The sequence below is a fragment of the Odontomachus brunneus genome, unplaced genomic scaffold (genome assembly GCF_010583005.1).
Source record: "Odontomachus brunneus isolate Ranch 3 - 2012 unplaced genomic scaffold, Obru_v1 Obru_scaffold_051, whole genome shotgun sequence".
In the NCBI taxonomy this organism is placed as follows: domain Eukaryota; kingdom Metazoa; phylum Arthropoda; class Insecta; order Hymenoptera; family Formicidae; genus Odontomachus; species Odontomachus brunneus.
In genome coordinates this window covers 120418-133597 of record NW_022639501.1, presented here as the reverse complement: position 1 = coordinate 133597, position 13180 = coordinate 120418, and the positions used below count along the sequence as shown (strand labels likewise).

General features: G+C 30.7%; 1 long non-coding RNA gene across 3 annotated transcripts in view; it reads left to right on the top strand.

Moving 5' to 3' along the window:
- LOC116845334 overlaps nucleotides 1-12533 on the top strand; it is a 27386-nt gene extending 14853 nt beyond the window's left edge. For 2 of the 3 annotated variants that reach the window (XR_004378229.1, XR_004378231.1), the window contains 2 exons: nucleotides 11448-11654; nucleotides 11724-12533. This is a non-coding gene — a long non-coding RNA (uncharacterized LOC116845334). The remainder of the gene's footprint in view (nucleotides 1-11447; nucleotides 11655-11723) is intronic. The other variant, XR_004378230.1, reaches the window with a different exon arrangement.
- The last annotated feature ends 647 nt before the right edge of the window (nucleotides 12534-13180 follow it).

The window sequence follows — 13180 nt, the reverse complement described above, 5'->3', positions numbered from 1 at the left end:
GAGAGAGAGAGAGAGAGAGAGAGAGAGAGAGAGAGAGAGAGAGAGAGAAGAGGAAGGTTGATGCGGGAATTGTGACTGCGGTATCAATTAATCGATCAGCTCCATGAATCGGGTTCAAAGACTTTAGGAAGCTGACGAAATGATAACTACCACTTCAAACGGAACGTAATAAACGGGATCAACGAGCAGCGAGTTTACGAAGTCAAAAATCAATAATCATTAATTGATTGAATCAACGATTGGACGTGTCGCTTTTTTTAGAAGCAACGTTTCGTACGGTTTATTTTGAAATCAGTGCGTTGAGCACAAATCGGCTCCGATCATTTCGCATCATTAACAAAGCATCAAGTCGAAATAGGCTCCATATATTACAAATCGCGTATACTTCCAACGGATCAAAGCGATGTCTCTCAACGAAACTTGAGAGACACTCATATTTTTAAACTGATACATGTGAGAAATTTTGTTGCTAGTTCGTGATTTAACTTTCAATTTATTCTACGATATGAAAAACTTCAGTTTATATACAACTGAATAAGGACCAGATAAAATATTTATGTCTGTTACCACAACCAAAACATTTCTGCGTAGTTATTCAATTTAAACGAAGACTTAACAGTGACTGAAAACAATTGACCGAGTACACTGAGAAAAAAATACTTGAAAATTGAACTTCTGAGACGCAAAGTTTATTCGCGGAAATAAACTTTATTTCACATAAATAAACTTTGTATCTCACAAATAAATTTTCAAGTATTTTTTCTCAGTGCAGAAACTTTTTGCAATAAACTCTTTGTTCCTAGAAGCGAGTTTTTCATCTGATCACTGGCGGTTTGTTTTAAAATGGCTGAAAGCACGCAACAACTGAAAATAAATTTGAGCAGTCTCACGAACGACAGGACAAGAGGAGGAAGTCAATAAGAAGGGGAGATGCGTGTACCCTTATAAAAATATTTCATCAGTTTTAGCCCTCGAAAATGTTTAATTTGAGTAGTAAAAGCGTGCATTCAACACAACGAGTATGATGTCCCCGTTTATAGGTCGGAAAGGGGCATATTTACTAAAAACGAGTAGTGATTACGGATTGCTAAGGAGTAGTAAAAACGTACCATTAAGTGTATTTTTGGGTGATAAATGAGTGCAGCGCAACGGAAATTTGAAATGTGCAAACGTGCATTTAGAGCACAAACCCACACAGCACCAACATATTTCAAAAAGCTTTCAAAAGGCTTTCATTATGAACTATGAAACATTTCAAAGAAACATTTCAAAGAAATATTTCAGACATGTTTTAGATATCTGTATTATATTTTAATTGTATGTATCTTTCAGATACATAAAATGTCCGCTATGATGTACTATCTGAAATGTATCTGAAATGTTTCAAAAATATATGGAAAATATTTCAGATATTTTTTTCTATATACAGAAACTATTCGTATTTTTATATTTAGAAACTATTCGTAAATGTCACAAGTGTTTGCAGATTTTATTGGAAATTTTATATTACTTGATTTCAATGTTACATCACATTTAAAAATTCTCACTGGCACTGGTGGGACTCGAGAACTTGGACCCTGGAGATATCTTTGATTATAAGTCTGTTGCTTTAGACACTACACCACGATTTTCGATCGATGTAAATGTTTTACATTTCGTCTATATGTATTGTAATTAACACAGTAATATAATTTTTTGAAAATATGATTTAATAAAATTATTTCATTTTAATAAAAATTATATTTTTTGTAATTTTATTATATGTGTTAATTTAACCCTAATTAGTTAATGAGGTGAGGTCTTCAAAATTCCGCACATTCCATTTCGTTATCTTTAAATTTTTATAGTCAAAATTTTTTTATTAACTGTTATTAAATATATAAAGTCATAAAATACTATAAACTTTGAGTAATTATAAAACAGTACAATTACAAAAAGAAAAAGAATCCACCTAACCATATAAAATTTAATTAAATTTATGTATAAATGTATAAATAAACGCTTATTATAAACGATTTCTGAAATATTTAAGGGAATAAGATTTTGATGAAACGTTTTACAAATATTTCTAAATTATTTCAATGTTATATTTTAATATAATTTCCACGTTATCTTTCGGAAAGCATTTTGAAAAATATGCTGTGTGTGAAATATGTTTTTAATACTCACAAACACTTATATTGCACATTTTTAATACTCACAAACATTTATATTGCACATTTTTAATACTCACAAACACTTAAATTGCACATTTTTAGATAGCACACGAATAAAAATAATTATTAATTTTTAGAGAGCTGGCAACATCATTATAGTGGATAGGTTATATAAAGGTTAATTATTATATATGATATGAATATATAAAAATATGATAAATATATAAAAATATGATATGAATATATAAAAAGTTTATTATATTTTCTTAAATGTTAGAAATATAATATAATAGATAAAACCAGTCAAAAGTAAAGACATGTTGCGTCTCTAAAAAATTGCACAATTTGACGTATCTTACGCGATGGACTAAATTTTTTTTGTAAATTTCATGTTAACCATTATAAAGTATAGACTTTTCCCTGCAATTAAAAAAAGAGGCGGATTTATACGTTTTTTTTTTTGCGAAGCTGCGACATATCGAAGTAATCCTCCATGCATTTTTCTAAATCGTTTAACTTGACGTACTCTACTGAGTGGAATTAATTCTTTTCACAAATCTTACGATATCCATTATAATCGTTTGCTTATTACATCAAATAATGTCTATTAATAAAATTGTGCCTTTGTGGGTAAATATACATAAAATGATAGTCTAGCCTAAAAACTTGTTACTCGTTAGTTAAGCAATTTTGTAGGCAAGACAACCGAGATAGCATAGAGGATTCAGTCATATGTTATCAATTTTGAGTTCATTTTTAGATACAAACAGAATTCTTTTCACTGAACTGAAGAATTCTTTTTGCATATAAAAATGAGCTCAGAATTGGTGGCATATTTATAATATCTTTTAGAGTGGATAGGACAGAATTTTTTGAATTTTGTTTAATTCTCTGTGCTATCTGGGAGGACACGAAGAAAAAGGGCAAGATAGAACACTAAGTGACTTGTTTAATCTTATCCTTAAAATAAAATTTATTTAAAGTTTATTAACAATTTATTCAAATTTATTCAAATTTTATTAATAAATAAAATAAATAGCTGGGAAAAAGTGTGAACATATAATTGTATTAAATTATAATCATAATTACATATGATTCATATTTGAAATTTGTTTATACTCAGAGTAACGTCAAATAACTTTTTAATAATGTCTCTAACATCAGTAAGACGTTTTTAAATGTCAACTTGCTACCTAAATACATGGCTTGCCTACAAGTTCAAGTAATAAGCAAAAATATTCTTAGGTTACATTATACTTCTTGACATATTGTATAGACAACACAAAAAGGCAGTTATACGAAGAAATTAAGTCGTTTCCAAAACGTATTTTCCAAATAGAAAAGACTACTGTGCAAGAATAAATAATATATTAAGAAATAGAAAAGACTACTGTGCAAGAATAAATAATATGCTAAGAAGATGCACACAAAATTATATGGTATGACTAAAACTCTTTGCAAATATTAGCATTCAAATTAGCTGGAAAAAACAATATTGAGCATCTATTAACTTTTGTTGGTACTATTTATTGCTTTTTAAGTACGTATTTAAGTATCCATAAATATATGATCTTTTTTATATTACAATCGATTATAAGACTTTTATTTGGTATTCCATCTTTCTCGCATCTTTTGAACAAGTCAAAAATCAACACCACTTTTCTTTTTGTTATTTTTCCATAAGAAAATTTAAGAGATATATTTTTTCTTGTGCTAACTTTTAAGAAAATAATCCAAACTGTATGCCATATGTCATCGTTTTTGAAAAATAATTTTATTTTAACCATGTTTTTACGACAAAAACGTTTCAAAAAGCGTTTCATCTTGCCCGCCCTTCCCTAATATATAATAAGAATAAAAATATAATTATATATTTATATTCCTATAATAGGAATAAAAAAAGAAACAAGACGATATAATTTAATAATTATAAAAGTATATATTTATATTCCTATAATAGGAATAAAAAAAGAAACAAGACGATATAATTTAATAATTATAAAAGTATATATTTATATTCCTATAATAGGAATAAAAAAAGAAACAAGACGATATAATTTAATAATTATAAAAGTATATATTTATATTCCTATAATAGGAATAAAAAAAGAAACAAGACGATATAATTTAATAATTATAAAAGTATATATTTATATTCCTATAATAGGAATAAAAAAAGAAACAAGACGATATAATTTAATAATTATAAAAGTATATATTTATATTCCTATAATAGGAATAAAAAAAGAAACAAGACGATATAATTTAATAATTATAAAAGTATATATTTATATTCCTATAATAGGAATAAAAAAAGAAACAAGACGATATAATTTAATAATTATAAAAGTATATATTTATATTCCTATAATAGGAATAAAAAAAGAAACAAGACGATATAATTTAATAATTATAAAAGTATATATTTATATTCCTATAATAGGAATAAAAAAAGAAACAAGACGATATAATTTAATAATTATAAAAGTATATATTTATATTCCTATAATAGGAATAAAAAAAGAAACAAGACGATATAATTTAATAATTATAAAAGTATATATTTATATTCCTATAATAGGAATAAAAAAAGAAACAAGACGATATAATTTAATAATTTTTAATTAATAGTAGCACTCGGTCCTATTTTTAATTTTAGTTGAAAATACAACGAGTATATGCGAGTATGCATGAGTATTTTTTAGCAGATTGCTCGATTTTAATACTCTTTTCTCAGCTAGTGAGTGACATCATGTTAATACGTTCCTCTTTTACTCAGTTTCGTTTTAATACAGATCTATATTGAAACAAAAGTGAATAAAAGAGGAACGTATTAACGTACTTTCACTCATCAGCTGAAAAAAGTGTGTTAAAAAGGAGCAATCTGCTAAAGTTTTCAAATAAAATCAGCAAGCGCGCTGTAACTTTTGCGAATAGTTTCTATTAGAAAAAAAGTATAAATAAAAAGACTACTGTGCAAGAATAAATAATATGCTAAGAAGATGCACACAAAAGTTGTATGTAAAAGTATACATAAAAGAATATTTTTTCTACTTAGGAGTGTCCAGATAGGGCCTACATAGGCGTACCAGAATAGGGCCTCGTCAGATTTACAAATCGGACCCTGAATCGGACTTACAAAAGACGTTATATCTCTGTACAGGGCCTATTCGGTTTGCTTGAATGGCGCCTAGACAGAAATGAGGAAAAATAAAAATTAAAAGAAGACCTTTACAAAGCCCTCTTTTAAATTCCTACTCGAAGGGTAGAAAATGGACTAAAAACGGGCAAAATCTAGCCAGATGAGGATAAAAACGGTGGAATATTTTTGTAAGGGTATCTCTTCTGAATCGTGTGAGAAGTTCAAAAATCGACGACTCACCAAAAAGCGGACAAAGGGATTTTGTCTTAATAAGAAGGACACGCCGCTATTCGCGTCTCTCGTAAGAATTATGTCACGATCTATCCTTCTCATTTTTCGCGATTCTCCCCGGTGCTCGACGTTAATAATGCTTTTATACTGTGCGGTTTTTCTGAATGAGATATTTCTTTATTCAACGAAGTTTTTATCCTGCTCGCAGATAAAAACAATCGAAACTACTACGATCTGCTATTATTTACGAAGTACCATGAAACGAGGTCCATGAGCTACCTATTGTGAAAAGAAAATTCTCTATTGTATAACGGATTTCGAAAGGATCAGCAAGATAGGTAGGCATTTGTCAAAGATTATAATAAATCTTCGGGATTAAGGGGATGCTGAAGCTGAAAATTTTACCGACAAAATACTTTACCGACATTTTTCTGCAAACCCTTATAGAAATATCATACTAAGAATCATTGATAATTACTTATTTTCAGTATTAAAAATACTGGATAATAAGTAATTATCAATGATTCTTAGTATGATATTTCTATAAGGGAAGTTTACGTCGTATTGGTTACATAGAATTACAAATGCTTTTACGCAATGAAAGTACGTGTAAAAATAAATAGGAACATTGCTCGATATGTGACGAACACAAACAAAACATTTTTAATGTAAAATCTCAAGCTGTCAGTTAGCGTAATATTTGTCTAATCCAAAAGTTTTGCAGCTTGTACATACCGAAAGTGCAGATACTCCAGAAACATTTTAAAGAACATTGCTCTACCTTCGCATCTGCATTTGAAAGCTTAAGAATATCGAAAAAGTTTGCAGAAAGATTTCTATACATATATGGTTAGGTTTTCCGTTAAATATGGTAAAACACACATTCATGTAAGTTCTATATATACAAGAAATACGAAAAGGATAGCGTGATTATGTTAGTGACGATCGACTGCATTATCGACATTCGAGTTCGTCATCTAGAATGTTTGAATCTATTAAAATTGTTATTGTACTTATAAAAATAAGCAAAAAAGCAATAAAGACATTTGAAAAAATAATGGTATAACCTATCACAACTCTGCATCTCTATACACTCTCCCGTCCGACAATGATATTAACCTTGAGAAATTAATTTATGGATCTTAGGAACTTTTGAACGTATCTCCTCTTTTTTATGGATTTTGTCCGCTTACCAAAATAATCGATGCATCGAGAATCGATTTTTTTTTGACGATGCATCGATTTTTTTAATTGATGGAAAAAAAATCGATTCAGAAGAATCGACATCTCTCAACGTCCAGCATCTCCTTAAGCGACGCGATAGCGTCGCGACGCCTAGTACATAAGACGAATCCGAGAATACCAGATCCGAGAATGACAGACCGAGACCGAGATGTGACTATGTTCATGATATACGACGTTACCAAGAAAAAAATCTAATTGCATTTCTGACAGAAACGTTAATATAAGCTTTCAATTGCGATCAATCTGAAAAAAATTAGTGCAGTTAATTCTGAGATCTGAAATTATCACAACCCAAAATACAAATTTTCAGCGGTCGGTTTTTCTTTCTGAGATATCAATTGTTTAAGGCTTTGCTATCTCACCGCAGAAAGTCTAAAGTCAAAATAACTGTGTCAGCCTAGCTGACAGGCTCACACTAGGCCTGAGAGATGTCGATTCTTCTGAATCGATTCTCAAGAATCGATTTTTTTTCTATCAATTAAAAAAATCGATGCATCGTCAAAAGAAAATCGATTCTCGATGCATCGATTATTTTGGTAAGCGGACAAAATCCATAAAAAAGAGGGGATAGCGTTGGCAACGTTCAAAAGTACCTAAGATCCATAAATTAATTTCTCAAGGTTAATATCATTGTCGGACTGGAGAGTGTATAGAGGTGCAGAGTTGTGATAGATTATACCATTATTTTTTCAAATGTCTTTATTGCTTTTTTGCTTATTTTTATAAGTACAATAACAATTTTAATAGATTCAAACATTCAGTTAACTGTTATCAATGGGAAAGATAAGGTTGGGGGCTGCAATTGGACTTTTGACAGGACATGCGACCCTAAAAATCCACTTGCTTAAATTGAGAATCGTAGAAAATGATTCGTGCCGATTGTATGGCTACTGAGGAAAGAACAGTGTGCATATTCTGTGTCACTGTCTTGCTCTGGCCTGCAAAAAAAAATACAAACTTTGGGGACGGGTCTTCCTAAAGCCTGCGTAAAGTGGGGAGCACATACTCTTTCATAAAGACATAATGCACAACGCATGAGAAAATAAACCAATCAGAGTCCTTCATTTTCATCATGGTAATAGAAATGAGAACTCTGACTGGTCAATTTTCTTATGCGTTGTACATTATACTCTGTGTAAGAGTGTGTGCTCCCCGCTTAATACATACTTTTCAGGGTCAATTTTGTAAAGCACTATATAAGGGAATTAGCAGTCTAGTAGTATATAGAAGTCTGTGATCCTGACACTACGTCCGAGAGGGCTCTATAAACAATCGATTCTCAATTCAGTACAGAAAAAAATTGATTCTCGATTAATCAACCATCCAAAGAATCGCAGAAAATAATCGATCGTCAAAAAAGAATCGATTCTCGATGCATCGAATCAGAAATCAGCATTCCAGGCTCACGCTAGGTCTCGCTTGACATCTCGGAAATTTCTTGTGTTTTATCGCGTTATTTTTCAGTTTCTGAAGTGTGTATATTATCGTAATTCTCACAACCTATGTAAAATGTGCAACAAACTCTGTGATATTGGTGATACATTGTGAAAATCAAAAAATTTAATGTGTTCATACATGCTGATGTCTCAACTATCACAACCACCGTGGCAGCCGAAAAATGTAGCATTATTTCAGGGATTATTTTACGATGCTACGTAATATATCAGTCAGATATCTGAGTTTGCCGTACTTATTACAGGTTTCAGGATTAGGAAAATATTTGGTTTTTCAGGAAAACCTCTATAAATAGTTGTGTAAAAAAGCAACCTAACAAAACATTTTTATCAAAAAAATTATAAAAAATAAAACTTAATTAAAATATATGAAATTAGTAAAATAATCTAAGTACATGATTCATTATTATCAAATTACAATAGATTATAACTAATAAGCCATTATATTACCAAGTTAGAATAGATATAACTGATATAAAAGACCAATATATAAAAATCAAACTCATAACAAAAAACTTAAAAAAAAAATATTTTTATACATAATAACCAAAATACAAAAACTTGGCGTACCCGGGTCGCGTATTTGGAATATAGTCTTCACTGTATAAATTTAAAATGTGTGATTTGTGTAAGAAGGAGGCGGAGGAAGGCCAAATGTGTGCTTGTTTTAATACGATCCAGACAAGCCAAGTTTTTGTACTTTACTTTGGTTACTATGTATAAAAATTTTTTTTTTAAGTTATTTATTATGTTATTTGAGTTTGTTATTTGAGTTTTATTTTTATACATTGGTCTTTTATATCAGTTATATCTATTGTAACTTAGTAATATACCAGGTATGTAAATATGAAACCGGAATTTTTGTATAGAAAATACACGTTTTTTGTATGAAAATGATAAAAAATATTTTATTCGAAGTATTGCCCATCGCTAGCTATACATTTTTCCCACCTGTCTGACAATTTGTGGATGCCACGCCAAAAAAACTGTTGCTCTTTTGAAGCAAACCAGTCGTCGAGCCATTTTCGTACATTTTCGTAAGAAGTGAAGCGTTGCTTAGCAAGTGCGTGTCCCATCGATGCAAATAAATAGTAATCGGACGGAGCCAAGTTTGGTGAGTAAGCCGCATGCGAAAGTATTTCCCAACTAAACGCCTCAATCGTTTCCTTAACCAGTTTTGCTGTGTGTGATGGTGCATTATCATGAAGCAAAATCACTTTGTGTTGCCTTTTTTTATATTCTGGTCGTTTTTCACGCAAAGCTTGATTCAAATCGATCATTTGTTGTCGATAGCGTTCAGTATTAACGGTTTGACCAGGTTTTAGCAGTTCATAATAGATCACACCCTTCTGATCCCACAAAACATAGAGCATTGTCTTCCGTCCATAGCGATTTGGCTTTGCAGTCGATGTCAATGGTTCGCCTGGAGTTACCCATGATCTTTTACGCTTAGGATTCTCAAAATATATCCACTTTTCATCGCCAGTCACAATTCGATGGAGAAATGACTTTCTTTTACCTGGCGAGCAGCATTTTGCAAATGGTTTTTCGGTTTTCCTGCTGTCTTTCATTCATTTCATGTGGAACACATTTTCCCATCTTCTGGATCTTTCCCATGGCTTTCAAACGTGGAGACGGCTTCTCGTGTCACATTTAATTGATCCGCGATTTTTGTTGCGTTTGAGTGTCATCCTCATCCAACAATGCTTGCAATTCGCTGTCTTCAAACTTTTTCGGTGGTCTTTCACGTTCTTCGTTTCTCACGTCAAAATCGCCACTTTTGAATTTTTTAAACCACTCAAAGCACTGTGATTTACCAAGAGCATGTTCACCGTAAGCTTCGACAAGCATTCAATGCGATTCTGTAGCAGTTTTCTTCAAATGGTAACAGAAAATCAATGCTATCCGTAGTTTCCAGGCACAAAATTCGACATGTTCAACGCTATTACAAACTATGCTGTTGTATGAAACTTGTATTGTTGTAAGTTGAAAATCTTTGTCAGAGATGTCAATAAGGAAATGGCGCCAATAACACGGTTTGACGGTAACTACATTGACAGCTAGGGCCATCTATGGGCAAATTCTGGTTTCATATTTACAGACCTGGTAATAGATCATTAGTTATAATCTATTGTAATTTGATAATAATGAATCATGTATTTAGATCATTTTACTAATTTCATATGTTTTAATCGAATTTTATTTTTTATAATTGTTTGGATTAAATGTTTTGTTAAGTTACTTTTTTACACAACCATTTACAGAGGTTTTTAATTGGGATTTTTGTTGGGATTTTTATGGAGAGTTTTTGTTAGGTACAATTTACTCGTTTTTATGTACTTGGCGTACTTTTACTTTGTAAGATCTTTTTATTTTTATTTATATATATAAGCGAATGAGTGCCGGGAGCCTAATTCTCAACAATGTCGAATGAGATACGCATGCGAAAATCTATGGTATACATAACGTGAACTACAAGATTTTCACATGCGCATCTTATTCGACACTATCGAGAATTGAGCCTTGGAAGTTCGAATGATATGGTGGGGATAAAGTGCTTTCTCGATACATTTGTGAATGATATATAGTGGTTTTGTTGAAAAATGGCAGAACGAAATCAACGTCGCAAATGTATTCTTGCAAATATATCATTGCTGCAAATTCAGATATATTTATAATCATATAGTTGGATATAGAAAGTAATAGCGATGACAGTGACAGTAATAATGACGAAAAAATTCAGTTGGAATTGAGAAGACGGATAAATATACGTGGTTACCAAATAAAACCTCAAAGGGTAGAAAGTTATGTGAAAGAAATAATTCCAGTGGTCTGTTCTTTTCAGCTGCACTGCTAAACTGATGCAATAAGTTAGAGTGAGAAAAAATATATTTATCTCACTTTAACTTATTGCACCAGTTCAGCTGAAGTGCAGCTGAAAAGAACAGACCACACGTTGATCAAGCAATCAATTCGGGAACATTTTCGGATGCCAGAAACATATGAATTGCTTGAGCAAAGACTTGCAAAAGTTTTGTCAAATTAAAACAATGATGGCAGGTTAATGATTTCAGTTCGTAAACAACTTTTGGTTGTTCTGTGGTTGTATTTGCAACCCCAGATTTTTATAGGTAAAATAAATTTTTTAAATAAACTAAAATATAAATCGTCTACACTACTTATAGTTAGGTTTATATTTTATTATTTTTTGTTTGGCAGATCGATGGGAGAACGATTTGATATTGCTAAAAGTTCTTTAAGTGTCAGTTTTATGAGATTTGTAAGAGCTTTAAATAATATAGCTAGTAATGTAATTGATGGCCTGAAAGAAGAACTCATGTGAAAGAAGCCTTTCAGCAGATTGCTGGGTTACTTAATGTATTTGTAATAATAAATGGATCATATATTGACATAAAGGCTCCAAAGGTTTGTGAACAATCTCTATAATATATTTTAATTTATGATTCTATATTGTAACTTGTACTTTATTTTTAGAATAACGCTCAATATTATATAAATAAGAAGAACCATTTTTCAATAACTTTCCAAGCAGTATGGATACAGAGTTACATTTTACAGACTTCGCAAGATATCGCTTCATTTGTCAATGACATTCGAATCTTTAGAAATAGTGACTGGTGGAAAGAAATTCACAATAATTACCATCACTATTTTCCAGCAAAAGAGTTCATAATTGGGAACAAAGCTTACTCTGTGCTTACATGGTGTATTCCTTCGTATCGTAACCTTGGAAATTTAACTCATGTAATTATATAATATGCTACAATATATATTTTTAAGTTAAGTGTATCTTTTATTTCTCTTTTAGATTCAAAAGAACTTCAACGATATTCATGCTAAAACAAGGCAAGTTATTGAGAGAGCATTTTTTCTGCTTAAAGGAAGATTTAAGGAGACTAAAGTTCCTTGACATGAATCGGGATGATATAATTCCACACGTTATCATAGCATGTTGTATTCTTCGTAACATATGTCTCATTGATATCGTTAACCTTTAGACTGCCGGCATTTTTCATTAAAAAAGTGGTTTTTTTTCTAAAAAATTGTTCTATACAAGTAACACACATGGTGCAGAATTTTAAGATTTGTACAGAGCCACAAAAGTGGCTTTCCCGACAGGGAACGTACGATTAAATATAAAAAATTTTTATTTTCTTAAAAATAGTGTATTTTGGGGGTTTTTGGTATCGCTGATTCTAATTCTGAGCATAGATTTATGAAATTTCAAGTCCTAAGCGCAATATTGACAATATAAATAATATAAACATATAGTAAATATATAGATTCATGCAGTTTTTTTTGTTTGGTTTTTTAATGTTTAATTTTTGAATTTTTTTATTCTTTACTTGTTTTATAAATTTTTTATGTTTTTTTTGTTAACTTTTTTCCGTAATTATGATAAAATTTTATGATAAAATTATATGATAAAATTTTTTTTCAAATGATAATTTTCAAAACAGGTTGTTATGCAGCATTACAATTATTGCATATGTTTCGGCGACATAAGTGCGAACAAGCGCAAAGCGGGCACCGAAGAGACACGCATTGCGTAGGCTACATACACACATATATATTTAATACATTTAGTATTTGAAATACTATTAAAAATAATAGTATTTTAACGCAAACTCAAGAACCACAAAAGTGACTTTCTCAGCAGTCTAAAGGTTAATAATAATATAGAGAAGACTTCACATAGTTGAAGATTAGTATAGAGAGATACTTCCACAAGACTAGTTATTTATGGATAAACCTGTGATGAGTAAAGATGCTGGTGTTGCTAAGAGAGAATATTAAGAATATCGTAATTTTATATATATATATATATATATATATATATATATATATATATGTGTGTGCGTGCGTGCGTGTGTGTGTGTGTGTGTGTGTGTGTGTGTGTGTGTGTGTGTGTGTGTGTGTGTGTGTGTGTG